This window comes from Mustela putorius, unplaced genomic scaffold (assembly GCF_011764305.1).
Source record: "Mustela putorius furo isolate JIRA1106 unplaced genomic scaffold, ASM1176430v1.1 tig00003836_pilon_pilon_pilon, whole genome shotgun sequence".
NCBI lineage: Eukaryota > Metazoa > Chordata > Mammalia > Carnivora > Mustelidae > Mustela > Mustela putorius.
The window spans coordinates 13,942,255-13,959,396 of NW_025421989.1; the positions used below are offsets into that span (position 1 = coordinate 13,942,255).

Here is a 17,142-nt window from a genome sequence, read left to right on the forward strand (position 1 = left end):
ATCCTTGGGTTGTGTCATTGGGTCGATGCCATGTGGCCTCAGTGATGCTAAGTGTCAAAGGATTTGAGCATCAGAAAAGGGGCTCTAAGAATCTACCTAGCAGAACTTTGAATATGGAAATTTAGTACCACTACTGTCAGTGGAAGACCATGTCCCAGTATCCTGATGTCACACCATACCCTCACTTCCTCTAACACCAGAGGGAGAAATGGAACAGGAGACGAAGAGCTAGACTCTTTCCTCTAGAATGATGTCTCAGTCCATTCGAGCTGCTCTAATGAGACACCATAGACTGGGTAGCTTATAAACAACAGAAATTTATTTCTCACAGTTCTAGAGGCTAGAAGTCCAAAATAAAGATGCCGGCAGTTTCAGAGTATGATGAGAACCCACTCCCTGGTTCATACATGGCCATCTTCTGTGTCCTCAAATGGCAGAAGAGGTGAGGGAACTCTCTGTTGTCTCTTTTATGAGGCCACTAATCCCATTCACGAGGGCTCCCTCTCATGACTTAAGTCCCTCCCAAATGTCCTACCTTCTGTTACCATCACTTTGAGGGCTGGGTTTCAACATACGGATTTGGGGGAGACCCAGACACTCAGACCATAGCAGGTAGGTAGGTACTCATTTCTTTCCTTTCTCCCCTTGAGGTAAAGAAGCTTGTCCTTTTGGGATGACCTCTGGCTTTCAGCTCTTTGGCCTTTGAAAATATACTCTGTAATCCGGCTTCTCTCCAGAAGGTAGTTATGGCCCAGAGAGACAAAAGTTCATGGTTACAGCTTGGGCCATCCTTGACCGCAGTGATTGTGACTCTGGGAGTGAGGCCCTGTGTCAATGTCTGGGCGCAAGTCTCTGCCACGTGGCTTCCTTTCAACTCCCCGTAATCTTCTACCCGTTCTTCCCCCCTTCCATCTTCTCCTAGTACCAGACTCTGAGACAGAGCCTTGAGGAATCTGGGTACATTCCTGCATCACCCAGAGCCAAGGCAACATTTATAAAAGGAAAGTTGATCCAAAAATAACTGCTAGTTAACATATTCCTGTGATGACTGAAGTAGTTCTGTACTTTCTGGGAAGAAAATATGAACTAGCCTGTTAAATGGGTCTTCTTCATCTGATAGGATCCATGTTCTCTGACCCTCTGCTACTCCTTCCCTGTTCATCAAAGCGTCCTCATCAGGTGCTCACGCCATCAGGATTTTCACGGTGCCTTATCAGCTAATTCATAAAGCAGTGATTTTCCAGCTGACCTGCCTAAAGACTTAATATGACTTTTTGCCTATATATAAAATATTTATATTATTTTAAAAATCCATTATGTTTCAATAGTTGTGGGGGGAAATGGTGCCACAATTAATAGGCACATGAATGTTGCTGAACTTCAGAATAGTGTCTCCTATTGTCTCTGAAGACATTTTTTTTTAAGATTTTATTTGACAGAGAGAGAGTAGGCAGAGAGGCAGGCAGAGAGACAGGAGGAAGCAGGCTCCCCGTAAAGCAGAGAGAGCCTGATGCAGGGCTGGATCCCAGGACCCTGGGATCATGACCCGAGCCGAAGAGAGAGGCTTTAACCCACTGAGTCACCCAGGCGCCCCACTGAAGGTATTTTTGAGCTTCTTGTGAGTGAGCTCTCTGTCAGAAAGAGAATGCCTAGTGAAAATCTTAAAAAAAAAAACAAACTCCAAGGCTGCAACATCTGCTCATATACTGCTTACACGCCTGGGGGTGGCGGGGGGAGCACAGAGCCAAACCTGGATGGTAGGCATTCAAGAGCCTGTCATAAAATTACACAACACCATGAAGTGAGGCAGCATGTTATAGGAATAGTCACTGAAATATTTCGCCTTGGGGGTTCTTCTTTTCTGTATTTCCTTGCAGCTGACTCTTGTCTGGACAGCCGGGGCACCCGTGTTGCCTTGAGGATGACTGGAGGCAGAATGCAGAGAGAGGACGTTCAGATTTTACTGTCCAAAGACCTTGAAGCCCACAGGAGGGGAAAAAAATCATTTTGAAGGTGAAATCAGGATTGGCTGAGAAAAAAAAAAAATCCTGATAAAAAGAGAAAGGCAGTGTTCACCCTACCCAGAAGGGCAGTTCTGTCACGGAGGTACAGTCCATCCCATCGTAACTAATAAAATACCTGGTGATAGAGAGCAAAGAACCTAATGGAAACAGAGAGCAAATGTCAAAAACTGTGGGCTAAAATAAGTTTTCTTCAAAGTAATGAGGTAGGTTTTCTAAGAATATGCCCTCCGCTCAAAGTCAAGTACCTCAGTTTATGAATCTACACAAAGAGGAACTTGACCAACAAAAAAGAGAAAGAATGTCCTTCCTTTCAGGCTTTTTTTTTTTTCCCTGTGTAGCTGAAGATTTAAGTTTATCTGTCATTTGTCATTTAACATTCCTTCACATTAAAAGGCAGGGTGCTATTCCAAAACACAAAATTTAAAAAGCCAAAGCATAAAACAAGTTCTTCCTTTTTATCTTAAAGAATTTTCTATTAGATGGAAAGAAATTCTTAAAACCCTAGAGCTATCTTTTTGTGCATATCATAAGTCTACACACTTTTTCTTCTAGAATGAATTTTCCTTGTGTTGTACCTATTCAGTCAAAAACACTATAATAGACCAGATAGAGTTTTCCCGATCAAATGTGCATGGGTTATAGAATGTGCCAGCTATAGAATGCACTTTGTGTGAACTTTAAACTCATTCAGTCCCCAGTTTTATTACTGTTTTTCTTCTCCGTATAATTTTCTCTATGTTTCTACTCTGTTCAGGGAACAATTGGGAAGGAAGCGCGCAGGTAAAATTAAAACCTGCCACTTCCCACATAAAATATGTAAATAGTACAACGCAGTTTGCCATTTTTTAAGGCAGCAACTTCAAATTCTCTTAAGTAGTTTAAGAAAAAAAACAAGGATTAGTTTAACCCCGTGACCTCCAGCCCTTCACATTCCACGGGATTTTTATTCTAATTAATGAGAAGGATTAAACATCTGGATGTTTGGCTTCCCTCTAACATCTACCATTCAGTTGACTTGGTTTATTATCTGCATATGACCGAATGAGCCCCTTAATCTCATTCTTCTACTTCTTTTTTTTTTTTTTAAGATTTTATTTATTTATTTATTTGACAGACAGAGAGCACAAGTAGGCAGAGAAAGAGGAGGAAGCAGGCTCCCTCCTGAGCAGAGAGCCCGATGTGGGGCTCAATCTCAGGACCCTGGGATCATGATCTGAGCTGAAGGCAGAGGCTTTAACCCACTGAGCCACCCAGGCGCCCCTCATTCTTTCATTTCTATGAAAAGCAACCAAAATAAAAAAATCTCTTCTGGCTCCTGCCTTGGAAAAGAAAGTACTGGTCAGCATTATCAGAATCAGACTATGGCAAAATGATACACACTGCCTTAGAGCTCACTACCGACACTCTTGGGTTTCTAACTGGGATGCTGGAGTTTTCCAGAGAAGAACTGAGGGCTATTGAAGGGCTTGATTTCACATATATGTTTTTTTGAAATTGTAAATATTTATAATACATAGGTTTACAGTACTGGAAATAAATACACATTGTTGATTGAGACACATAAAAACTGATGCCTGCCCCTACATTTCCTCAACTCTTCCAAACTTTTAGAGTTGCCTTTTTTAATTTAAATTCAACTTCATTAACATATAGTCTATTATTCATTTCAGGGGTAGAATTCAATGATTCTTAAGTTGCAAATCACACCCAGTGTTTATTACATCAAGTGCCCTCCTCCCCCCTACCTCCCTTCCCACAACCTTCAGTTTATTTCCTGGACTTAAGAGTCTCTTATGGTTTGCCTCCCTCTGTTTTTATCTTATTTTTCCTTCCCTTCTTCCTTCATCTGTTTTGTTCCTTAAATTCCACATATGAGTGAAATCCTATGGTATTTGCCTTTCTCTGACTTATTTTGCTTAGCATAATACCCTCTATTCCCTCCATATTATTTCAAATGGCAAGATTTCATTCTTTTTGATGGCAGAGTAATATTCCATTATATGGACTATTCCATTCTTCTTTATCCATTCATCTGTCTATGGACGTAGAGGATCCTTCCATAGTTTGAGTACTGTGGACTTTGCTATAAACATTGGGGTGCAGGTGCCCCTTCAAATCACTACATTTGTATCCTTTGGACAAATATCTGGTAGTACAATTACTGGGTCATAGGGTAGTTCTGTTTTCAACTTTCTGGGGAACCTCCATACTATTTGCCAGAGTGGCTGCACCAGTTTGCATTCCCACCAACCGTGTAATCTCTGCATCCTCGCCAACATCTACTGTTTCCGGAGTTGTTCTTTGTAGCCATTCTGACCAGTGTGAGGTGGTATCTCATTGTGGTTTTGATTTGTATTTCCCTGATGCCAGGTGATATTGAGCATTTTTTCATGTGTCTGTTCGCCATTTGTATGTCTTTTTTAGAGAAATGTCTGTTCATGTCTTCTGCCCATTTCTTGACTGGATTTTTTTTTGTTTTTGGGGGGGTGCTGAATTTGAGAAATTCTTTATGTATTTTAGATACCAGCCCTTTAACTGATATGTCATTTGCAAATAACTTCTCCCATTCCATAGGATGCCATTTGGTTTTGTTGACTGTTTCCTTTGCTGTGCAAAAGCTTTTTATCCTGATGAAGTCCCAATAGTTCATTTTTGCTTGTGTTTCCCTTACCTCTGGAGCAGTTTCTAGCAAGAAGTTGGTACAGCTAAGGTCACAGAGGTTGCTGCCTGGGTTCTCCTCTAGGACTCTGATAGACTCCTGTCTCACATTTAGGTATTTCATTCATTTTGAATTTATTTTTGTGTATGTGGTCCAGTTTCATTCTTCTGTATGTGGCTGTCCAATATTCCCAGCACCATTTGTTGAAGAGACTGTCTTTTTTTCCATTAGATATTATATCCTACTTTGTCAAAGATTAGTTGATGACAGAGTTGAAGGTCCATTTTTGGATTCTCTCTTCTGTTCCATGGGTCTACGTGTCTGTTTCTGTGCCAGCACCATCCTGTTTTGATGATTACAGCTTCATAATAGATCTTAAAGTCCAGAATTGTGATGCCTCCAGCTTTGGTTTTCTTTTTCAGCATTACTTTGGTTATTTAGTGTCTTTTCTGGTTTCATACAAATTTTAGAATTGTTTGTTCCAGCTCTGTGAAAAATGCTGGTGGTATTTTGATAGGGATTACACTGAACGTATAGATTGGTTTGGGTAGCATAGACATTTTAACAATGTTTTTATTCCAATCCATGAGCAAGGAATGTTTTTCCATTTCTTTGTATCTTCCTCAATTTCTCTCAGAAGTGTTCTATAGTTTTCAGAGTACACATCTTTTACATTCTTAGTTAGGTTTACTCCTAGGCATCTTATGGTTTTTGGTGCAATTGTAAATGGGACTGATTCCTTGATGTCTCTTTCTGCTGCTTCATTGTTGGTATATAGAAATGCAACAGACTTCTGTGCATTGATTTTATATCCTGTGACTTTGCTGAATTCTGGCATCAATTCTAGCAATTTTGGCGGTGGCAGTAGAGGGGAGGGTCTTTCAAGTTTCCTACATAGAGTATCATGTCGTCTGTGAAGAGTGAAAGTTTGACTTCTTCTTTGCCAGTTTGGATGGCTTTTACTTCTTTTTGTTGTCTGACTGCTGAGACTAGGACTTCCAGTACTGTGTTGAACAACAGTTGTAGTTGCCGTATTTTTTAGTATCAAATGTTCTGAGCCTCTGAACTAGTGAGGTTAAGCTAGGCTATGCTGCAGTAATTAATTGCCAATTCTAACATATATTACTTCTCACACAAAATCCAGCATGGGTGTTCTTGTTGACAGGCTCTCCCTGGTGGCTTTCCTTCAAACCATGACTCAGGGGTCCAGACTCTAACCTCATAAGCCCATCATTCCCTACATGCTTGGGATTCTCTAAATTTGGTTAGCTAATAAATAAAGTGACTGAATACAGATGATCACATGGTATGATTTAGGGGCCAGACTTAGAAGTGACGGACAGCACTTCCAGCCACTTTGAGTTAGCCGGAACAGATCACATGGCCCCAACCTAGAAAGTTGAGAAATGCAGTCATAACTGAGTGTGCAAGAAGAGCAAATGGGTCAGACAAGCATCTAGCCAATCTCTGTCAGAACCCTATGCCATGCACCAAGAGAAACCACAGTTCTCTCTCCCACAAAAATATATTATTAAATATCATTATATGTAGTATTCTACATCGTGTTGTAGCAATGATTCACAGCTGAGGGTGATCTGCCTTCTCTCCAGAAAAAAACCTGGCAGTTGTGGTTGTCACAAGATGGCAGATGGCAAACTTCTGGTTTCTGTCCAGCATGTGAGAATCTTGGAAGTTACTACTCCCATTCTCACAATAAGAAAAAAGCTGAAGAAACTGAAAATCAACAACTTCTCTTAGGTCCATCCAAAAATTGAGGTCACAGTGCAAATCCAAAAGTTTAAAGAGATAAAATCACAGCTTACTATCAGGAGCAGAAACCAGTACTGGAACCCGTACCCGGGCAGGAAAATGTACACTTCAATTGATGAAATGCTGATGGCAAAGTATGGACAAGGCTGTGAAAATTAAAATCATGGAGGGGCCCAGCCCTAAGGTGAGCCCACACTTTTATGAGTTTAACCTTCAGGAGCCCTGTCAGGTTCTCATAGTTAAGACAGATGTGGGGCAGGGGGGCAGGGGGGAGTCTCCCCTTGCTTCTAGTAGGGGGAGAGGAAAAGTGGTCATTTTAAAATGTGCCCAGAGCATGCTGTTTTTCTTAACAAGGCCTACGCTTAAGAAAAACTATTTTGCTAGAGCATAACCAATTAGGTGTTTTACTAGAGCCTATGTGATCTGGGAGAAGGGAAACACCCAACTTTAGCCCCATCTATCCTTCCTGTTTCATCTAAGGTTGGAGAGGGATGAAAAGCACTTGTGGAGGTCACAGCCCAGGGGCACAGACTCACCAAAAGGCCAAGACCTAACCATAGGGTTAGAAAATGTGTCCCACCCCCAACACCTTACCATCACATCAGTAGGGTTCTTGTATAATAATAGAGGAATACAACTGAGAGACCTGCACATCTCAGAGCATATTTAAGAAGTCTGTAGGGAAACCCAAAGGCAACAGCAGTACAAATATACGGACACCAGAGAAAATTTTAGCCTTTCCACCTACAGCTACAGCAAACAGTAAACACAGTCTAACTCCTAGCCAGGTAGAACATAAAACCTCACATTAGTGGCCTATTTACCTCAGTTCCTTTTACCTATTATATCACATCTGGCTTTCTTAAAAAAAAAAAAATTACAAAGCACACAAAAAGGCAAAAATCACAGTCTAAAGAGACAAACCAAGCATCAGAACCAGACTCAGATATGGTATAGATTTTGTAATTGTTAGACTGAGAATTTAAAGCTCCTATAATTAATATAACAAGAGCTCTAATAGAAACTGTAGACAACAGAAAGAAGCAAACAGATAATAGAAGCAGAGACATGGAAATCCTAAGAATCAAAAGGAAATTCTGGAGGTAAAAACACTAAAAGCATTGAAGAATTCCTCAGATGGGCTCAGCAGCAGGTTAGAAATGGCTGAAGAAGGAATTGGTGAGCTTTAAGACATGTCAACAGAAACTTCTAAAACTGAAATGCAAAGAGACGAAAATGAAAAGAGAGACTGGAACTATAGGATAATTACAAGAGTGTCACATACACATACTGGAATACCAGAAGGAGAAGAAAGAGAGGAAGGAACAAAAGAAATATCTGTAATAAGAATGACTGAGAATTTTCCAAAATTAATGACAGACATCAAACCAAAGATCCAGGCATTCAGAGAACACCAAGCAAAATAAATATTTAATTCAGAAAATCAAAGACAAAGAAAAATATTGAAAGAAGACAAAGGAAAAAACACCTTACTTACAGAAGAGCAAAGATAAGAATTACATCTGACTTTTCTTCAGAAATCATGCAAAGAAAATGAAGTAAAATACTTAACATGTTGAAAGAAAAAAACCCACCAACCAAGATTTCTGTATCCAAAAAAATTATCCTTCAACAATGAAGGAGAAATAAAGGCTTTATCAGACAAATAAAATTAAGGGAATCTGTTGCCAATAGACCTGTCTTGCAAGAATTGTTCAAAGAAGTTCTTCAAAGAGAAGGAAAATGGTACGGGTCAGAAAGTCAGATCTACAAGGAAAGGAAGGATGCTAGAGGAAGAATAAAGAAAGGAAAAATAAGACCTTTTATTTTTCTGAGTCTTAACTGACCGAACAGATAACACTTTGTTCAATATAGCAATAGCAAGAACATATTCAGCAAATACAGCTTATAGATAAGTGAAATAAATGAGAGCAGTGCTATAATGGATTGCGAGGATGGAATGGGAGTATTCTGCTATAAGGCGCTTGCACTACCCATGAAGCAGTACAGTGTTATTTGAAAGTGGACTAGAAATAGTTATATATGTATACTGTAAGTTCTAGAGCAGCCACTAAATAAAAGTTATTTTAAAAATTTAACTGTTATGCTGAGAGGAGAGAAAATAGAATCATATAAAATGCTCAGTTAAAGCCAGAGAAGACAGAAAAACAGTGGAAGACCAAGGAAATAAAGAACAAGAGGAATGAATAGAAAACAGTGACAACTAGAGATATGCTACTGGCATCTAATAAGAGATCAGAGATGCTACTAAACATCCTAAAATGCACAGGATAAGCCCCCACAACAAAGAATCATTCAATCCAAAATGTTAATAGTGTGGAAGCTGAGACACTCTGTATTATAACAAATTCTCTTCTACCCCATGGATTACATACCTGAAAATCTGCTTAGTAAATGTGGCAGAGACAGCTAATCATACAATAAAAACCATACATTCCCTTCCATGATATAGAATTATTGTTAGGAAATGCCTTTTCAGCCAGGTTCTATATTTCTAGCATCTAGATAGAGCAATATAGCTAGTTTTTGACAAAGGAAGGTGAGCAGAAGTGACGTGTGCCCCTTCTGAACCCAGGGGATTAGAAAACAGGTGTGCCTTCTTTACCTTCTTTTCTTCCACTTGGCTACTAGCTAAATGCAAAGGATTAAATATTGAAGTGTGATGCCCTAGGGACAGCAAAGACACAAGATGCAAGGAGCCTGGTTCCCTGTATGACTTCATGGAACACCGACTGCTGACCAGGAACTTTCTCTTGAATAGTTAGGAAGGCAAGAACAAATTCTATTTTGTTAAACCACTAAAACTGGGGGGGGGGGGGGCGGGCTACCTTTCATAGCACCAAGAGTCTCCCTAACTAATACAGTAAAAGTTTATTTTTGTTTCTGTTTTAGAGAAGGAGAGAGAGGGGAGGGAGTGGCAGAGGGAAAGAGAGAATCCTAAGCAGGTTCCACACCCAGTGTGGAGCCCAATGCAGGGCTCCATCTCACAATCATTACCCGAGCCAAAATCAAGAGGTGGACAATAAACCGACTGAGCCACCCACGCACCCTCAGCAAAAATTTTAAAAGGCACTTTCTTCCAAAAGAATCCTGAATCACCAAAGTCAAAACTTAGCAAACTCAACACCCAAAGAACAAATAATCCAATCAAGAAATGGGCAGAGGACATGAACAGACATTTCTGCAAAGAAGACATCCAGATGGCCAACAGACACATGAAAAAGTGCTCCATATCACTCGGCATCAGGGAAATACAAATCAAAACCACAATGAGATATCACCTCACACCAGTCAGAATGGCTAAAATCAACAAGTCAGGAAATGACAGATGCTGGCGAGGATGCGGAGAAAGGGAAGCCCTCCTACACTGTTGGTGGGAATGCAAGCTGGTGCAACAACTCTGGAAAACAGCATGGAGGTTCCTCAAAATGTTGAAAATAGAACTGCCCTATGACCCAGCAATTGCACTACTGGGTATTTACCCTAAAGATACAAACGTAGTGATCCGAAGGGGCACATGCACCCAAATGTTTATAGCAGCAATTTCCACAATAGCCAAACTATGGAAAGAACCTAAATGTCCATCAACAGATGAATGGATCAAGAAGATGTGGTATATATACACAATGGAATACTATGCAGCCATCAAAAGAAATGAAATCTTGCCATTTACGACAACATGGATGGAACTAGAGCGTATCATGCTTAGCGAAATAAGTCAAGTGGAGAAAGACAACTATCATATGATCTCCCTGATATGAGGAAGTGGTGGTGCAACATGGGGGCTTAAGTGGGTAGGAGAAGAATAAATGAAACAAGATGGGATTGGGAGGGAGACAAACCATAAGTGACTCTTAATCTCACAAAACAAACTGAGGGTTGCTGGGGGGAGGGGGGTTGGGAGAAGGGGGTGGGGTTATGGACATTGGGGAGGGTATGTGCTTTGGTGAGTGCTGTGAAGTGTGTAAACCCGGCGATTCACAGACCTGTACCCCAGGGGATAAAAATATATGTTTAAAAAAAATAAAAAATAAAAGGGAAAAAAAACTTACTATTGGGGCACCTGGGTGGCTCAGTGGGTTAAAGCCTCTGCCTTCAGCCCAGGTCATGATCCCAGGACCCTGGGATCGAGCCCCGCATCAGGCTCTCTGCTCAGCATGGAGCCTGCTTCCTCCTCTCTCTCTGCCTGCCTATCTGCCTACTTGTGATCTTTCTCTGTCAAATAAATAAATAAAATCTTAAAAAAAAAACTTACTATCAAGGTAACACATCTCTTGAATCAATTTCTTGAACTGTTTTAAGACACTGCAGAGTCTGTCATGAGGGCTATGTTATGAAGATGCCACAACTCAAAGTTTTCAAATAAGTTTTTGTTATCTTGAAATAATGACTTTTGCATGTCATTCTACTTTATCCTGCTCCCTCCCCAACCCAGTTTAGTAAGATGTATCTATTTTTTAATAGCAGCCCCTAACTAAATTGCCTAGGAACTCTAGAAGCCTATAGGTCAATGACCTTCCAGCACTTCCACGAAGACAACTGTAGATGCCAACTCACTTGCTAGTAGAAAACCAGTTCTGTTTCTTTTCTCTAGAAGACACTGAGTTCAGTAGAGTCTGGTCTAATTGTTAATACTTTGCATATTTAAAAAAGTGAGTCCTTACTTATATCTAAACATATCCCACTTAAAGCTATAGTGAACGGTGACAGACAAATACATATAAGAATCTGGTATGTAACCAAGGTCATCATACTAATCAGTGGTGAACAAAAGCGTTATTATATAAACTATCCCAGGTTAAGTAGTTGACTCAATCAGAAAAAAAAATAAAACAGTTAAATTCATATATCCCCTCATAACACAAAATAACTTCTTGATGGGTTAATGACTAAAAAAGACACACAAATTTTAAAACAAATGCTTAAATTACACTGACATCGTATCAAATTATCTAAGCATAAAAGCAGAGGAAAGGATACTTTCAGGGAAGATGGAGGAGCAGGAGGACTCTAAGCTCACCTTGTCCCACGGATACAACTAGATACACTCATATCCATGTAAATAACCCAGAAAACAACCAAAGACTAGCCAAACAAACTCCACAACTAAATGTACAGAAGAGGCCACATCTAAAAGGGTAAGAAGGGTCAGAGATGCAGTGGGGAGCTAAACTCCATGGGACTGGCTGGGACTGGCTACTGGAGGGAGGAAGCCCCAGGCACGGAGAGGAGTGAGAAATAGACTATCACACCCGGGAGGCTGCATGGGGAAAATAAATCCCCATAGCACTTGGCTTTGAAAATAAGACAGGCCAAATTTTGTGAGTTTTTACAATCAGTGGGACTTAAAGTCTAGAACTTTCAAAAAAATTAGCAGGTTCAGCTCTGGGAGAGCCCAGAGGGCAATAAGAAGCTAAGTCTCTGCCTTTAAAGAGACAGCACAACAAACAGCCTGTGGAAATACACTAGAGAAGCAGTAGTTTTAAAAAACACCTGGGGCGTGTGGGAGAGTTATTTAGTTATTTAGAATTCCTTGAGGGACTTCTCCAGAAAAAGAGTTGCTGCTAGGCACAATTTCTCTTCCCCAACCCCAGCAAAAACACACCACTACCCGTAGGAAACAGCCTGGAACCAGCTTTCCGTACCTAAACTTATGCTGTGCCGTGCCCCACACCACCCCCAACCTCAGTTCCAGCACTGTGGGTACTTTCCCCAGACGACTGTTGCAAACCTCACCAAACACTGTGTCTCCCAACTGTGTGCCCTGCAGGGTCTTGGTCTCAGCAGAAGCCACTGGTCACCTCCTTCAGAATACAGTTAAAACTGTATTCCCACCCCACCCCACATACTTTGCAGACCAGTCCCGTCCAGCGCCCCCCCCCCCAGTTTCCACAGCAGGGGGAGTATCCCAGGGTGGGGGGAGAGGGCTGGCACACAAAGCTTGAGAGGTTGCACACACACACACCCCCGTGTGCATTTTGCAGAGTGGCCTCAGCCAGCCCTGGTTTCAGCAGCAGCTCTGTGTCCACTGTGGAAGAGGACCAGCCCCACCTTGTTAAAAGTACATGCCCTACCCAGTACTTTCAAGAGTAAGAGACAGAGCTGACTTTCCTAACAGAAAAACAGACAAAGAGAGGGTGTTAGACAAAATGAAGACACAGAGGAATATGTTCCAAATGAAAGAACATGACAAACAGGACAGCAAGAGACCTAGGCTGAACAAAGATAAGTAATATGCTGATAGACAACTTAAAGTAATGATCATAAAGATACTCACTGGACTTGAGAAAAAAGTGGAGGACATCAGTGAGACCTTTAACACAGAGATATAAAAGAACCAATCAGAGATGAAGAACACAATAAGTGAAATTAAAAATACATTAGATGGAATAAATAGCAGGTTAGAAGAACTAGAAGAATGAATCAGCAACTTGGAGGACACAGTAATGGAAAGTAATCAAGCTGAGCAGATTTAAGGAAAAAAATTGCCAAATGAGAACAGACTTAGGAAACTCAGTGACTCCAAAAGTGAAATAAACTTTGCATTATAGAAATTACAGAAGAAGTCTGTAAGAGACTTCTTACAGAAGAGAGAAAAGGGGTGGGGTAGAAGTGTATTTGAAGAAATAATAGCTGAAAGCTTCCCAAATCAGGGAAAGGAAAAAGAAATTCAGGTCCAAAAGGCACAGAAAACTCCCAAGAAATTCAATCCAAGGAGGTCCACACCAAGACACACAGTAATTAAAATGTCAAAGAGCAATAATAAAGAATTTTAAAAGCAGGAAGAGAAAAGAAAACCATTGCATACAAGAGAAACCCCATAGGGTTATCTGATTTTTCAGGAGAAATTTTGCAAGCCAGAAAAGAGGCATGATATATTCAAAGTGCTGAAATTAAAAAAACAAAACAAAACAAAACAAAAAACCCTGCAGCCAAGGGTACTCTATCCAGCAAGGGGATCATTCAGAATAGAAAGAGAGATAAAGAGTCTCCTAGACAAACAAAAGTTAAAGGAGTTCATGACCACTAAACTAGCCCTACAAGAAATGTTAAAGGGGACTCTATGAGTGGAAAGGAAAGACCATAAATAAAAATAAGAAAAGTAAAAAGCACAAAACCAGTAAAAATAAGTATATCTATAAAAATCAGTCAAGGGATTCACAGCATAAAACACTGTAAAGTATGACACCATATACCTAAAATGTAGAGGAAGAGGAGTAAAGAATGAGATCAAACTGAAGTGACCATCAACTCAATATCGACTGCTATATACAGATGATGCTATATATAAACCAAATGGTAACCACAAATCAAAAACCAGTAACAGATATAAAAAATAAAAAGGAATCCAAGTATATTAATAAAGAAAGCCAACTTGTGGTAAAAGGAGAGACTAAGAGAGGGAATAGAGAGGATCCATAAAAAACAAACAGAAAACAAATAAAATGGCAATAAATATATACCTACCAATAATTACTTTGAATGAAAATGGACTAAATGCTTCGATCAAAATACATAGGGTGACGGAATAGACTAAAAAAAAAAAAAAAAAGACTCATTGATATGCTGCCTACAAGAGACTCACTTCAGACCTAAAGACACATGCAGATTGAAAGTGAGGGGATGGAGAAATATTGATCGTGAAAATTGATGTGAAAAGAAAGCTGGAATGGCAAGACTTACATCAGACAAAACTGACCTTAAAACAACGACCGTAGGAGCCCCTGGGGGGTTCAGTTGGTTAAGTGTCGAACTCTTGATCTCAGCTTAGGTCTTGATCTCAGTGTCAGGAGTTCAAGCCTTGTACTGAAGCCTACTTTAAAAATTAATTAATAAATTAATTAATTAAAATAATTAATTGTAGGGCACCTGCTGTGAAGTGTGTAAACCTGCCGATTCACAGACCTGTACCCCTGGGGATAAAAATATATGTTTATAAAAAATAAAAATAAATAATATTTTTTTTAAAACTGTAGGGTACCTGGCTGGTCCAGTCAAAAGAGCACACAACTCTAGATCTCAGGGTTGTCAGTTTGAGTCCCACATGGGGCGCAGAGATTACTTAAATAAAAAAACTTTCAAAATTTTTTAAATAAAAAGCAAAGACTATACCAAGAGAAAAGAGGGACACTATATAATCATTAATCAACAAGAAGTCATAACAATTATTAATGTACCCAACACAGGAGCACTCAAATACATAAAGAGTTAATAACAAATATATAAGAACTAATTGATAGTAATACAATAATAGTAGCAGACCCTTGCATCAATGAACAGATCATCTGAACAGAATATCAAGGAAACAGTGGCTTTGAATAACATACTGGAGCAAATGGATTTAATAGACATACATACTCAGAACATTCCTCCTAAAACAGTAGAAAGCACACTCTTTTCAAGTGTACACAGAACATTCTCCACAATAGATCACATATTTGCCCAAAAAACAAACTTGAACAAATTCATGATCAAAGTCATACCACACATCATTTCTGACCCCAACACTATGAAAAAAGCTGACCACAAGAAAAAATCTGGGAAGAATACAAATACATAGGAGTTAAGTAACATGCTACAAACAATGAATGGGTCAACCAGGAAATAAAAGAAGAAATGAAAATTATATTAAGACAAAAGAAAATGAAATCACAATGGTCCAAAACATTTGGGATGCAGCAAAAGCAGTTCTAAGAGGGAAGTTTATAGCAATATAGGCCTACCTGAAAAAGCAAGAAAAATCACAAGTAAACAGCCTAACCTTATATCTAGAGGAGGTAGAAAAAGAACAACACATAAAACCATCAGAAGGAAAGAAATAACAAAGATAAGACTAGAAACAAATTTAATAGAAACTAAAAACAACTATAGAGCTGACCAATGAAACCAGGATCTTGATCTTCAAAAACATCAATAAACTTAATAAACCTCTAGCCAGACATATCGGGGGAAAAAAAGAGAAAGAACTCAAAAAATAAAATCACAAATGAGAGAGGAGAAACAACAACCAACACCAGAGAAATACAGTAGCTGTAAGAGAGTATTATGAAAAACTATATGCCAACAAACTATATACCAACATGACTTAGAAAAAATAAATAAATTCCTAGAAACATATAACCCACCAAAACTGAATCAGGAAGAAACAGAAAATTTGAACAGTTATCAGCAATGAGATTGAATCAGTAATCACAAAAGTCTCAATAAACAAAAGTCTAGGACCAGAGAGCAACAAAGGTGAATTCTACCAACATTTAAAGAAGAGCTAATACCTATTCTTCTCAAACTATTCAAAAAAAAAAAAGGAAAACTTCCAAATTCATTTCATGAGACCAGGATTACCCTGATATCAAAACCAGATAAAGATGCTACATGAAAAGAGAACTACAGGCCAACAACTCAGATGGACATAGATGACAAAATCCTCAACAAAATATTATCAAACCGAATCCAGTAATACATTAAAAGAATGATTCACGGATAAAGAAGATGTGGGGTGTGTGTGTGTGTATGTGTGCGTATAAATATACACACACACACACACATATATATATACACATACACACACACACATACACACACACAATGGAATACTATGCACCCATCAAAAAGTGAAATTCTGCCAAGGTATTATGCTAAGCGAAATAAATGAATCAGAGAAAGACAACTATCATATGATCTCTCTGATGTGAAGAATTTGAGAGGCAGGGCGGGGGTTATGGGGGAAGAGAGGGGAAAAAAATGAAATAAGATGGGACCAGAGAGGGAGACAAACCATAAGAGACTCTTAATCTCAGGAAACAAACTGAGGGCTGCTGGAGGGGAGGGTGGATGGGAGGGATTGGGTGGCTGGGTGATGGACATTAGGGAGAGTAATGTGCTATGGTGAGTGCTGTGAACTGTGGAAGACAGATGATTCACAGACCTGTACCCCTGGGGCAAATAATACATTATATGTTCATTAAAAGAAAAAATCGAATCATTCACCATGATCAAGTGGGATTTATTCCTGAGATGCAATGGTGGTTTAATATTTGCAAATCAATAATGACATATCACATCAATAAGAGAAAGGATAAGGAATATATGATCATTTCAAAAGATACAGAAAAAGCATGTGACAAAGTACAACATCCAATCATGATTTAAAAAAAAAAAAAAAAAGCTCTCGACAAAGTGGGTTTAGGCAGAATGTATCTCTACATAATAAAGGCCATATATGAAAAACCCACAGCTAACATTATTCTTAATGGGAAAAAACTGAGTTATTCCCCTAAGATCAGTAAGCAGACAGGATGTCCACTCTTACCACTTTTATTCAACATGGTACTGAAGGTCCTTAGCCACAACAATCAAAAAACAACAAGTCATCCAAATTGGTAAGGAAGAAGTAAAACTTTCACTATATGCAGATGACATGACACTGTATATAGAAGACCCAGAAAACTACTAGAACTGATAAACGAATTCAGTAATGTAACAGGAAAGACAATCAGTATACAGAAATCCACTGCATTTCTGTACACCAACAATGAAGCAGCAGAAAGAGAAATTAAGAAAACAAACCCATTTATAATTGCACCAAAAATAATAAGATACCTAGGACTGAAAGACAATCTACAAAATGAGAGAAGATATTTGCAAATGACCTGACAAAGGGTATCTGTA

At 39.3% G+C, this 17,142-nt stretch overlaps 1 pseudogene; it reads left to right on the plus strand.

Moving 5' to 3' along the window:
- Positions 1-6,589: 6,589 nt before the first annotated feature.
- The window catches only part of LOC101670153, a 59,205-nt pseudogene continuing 48,652 nt past the window's right edge, over positions 6,590-17,142 (plus strand).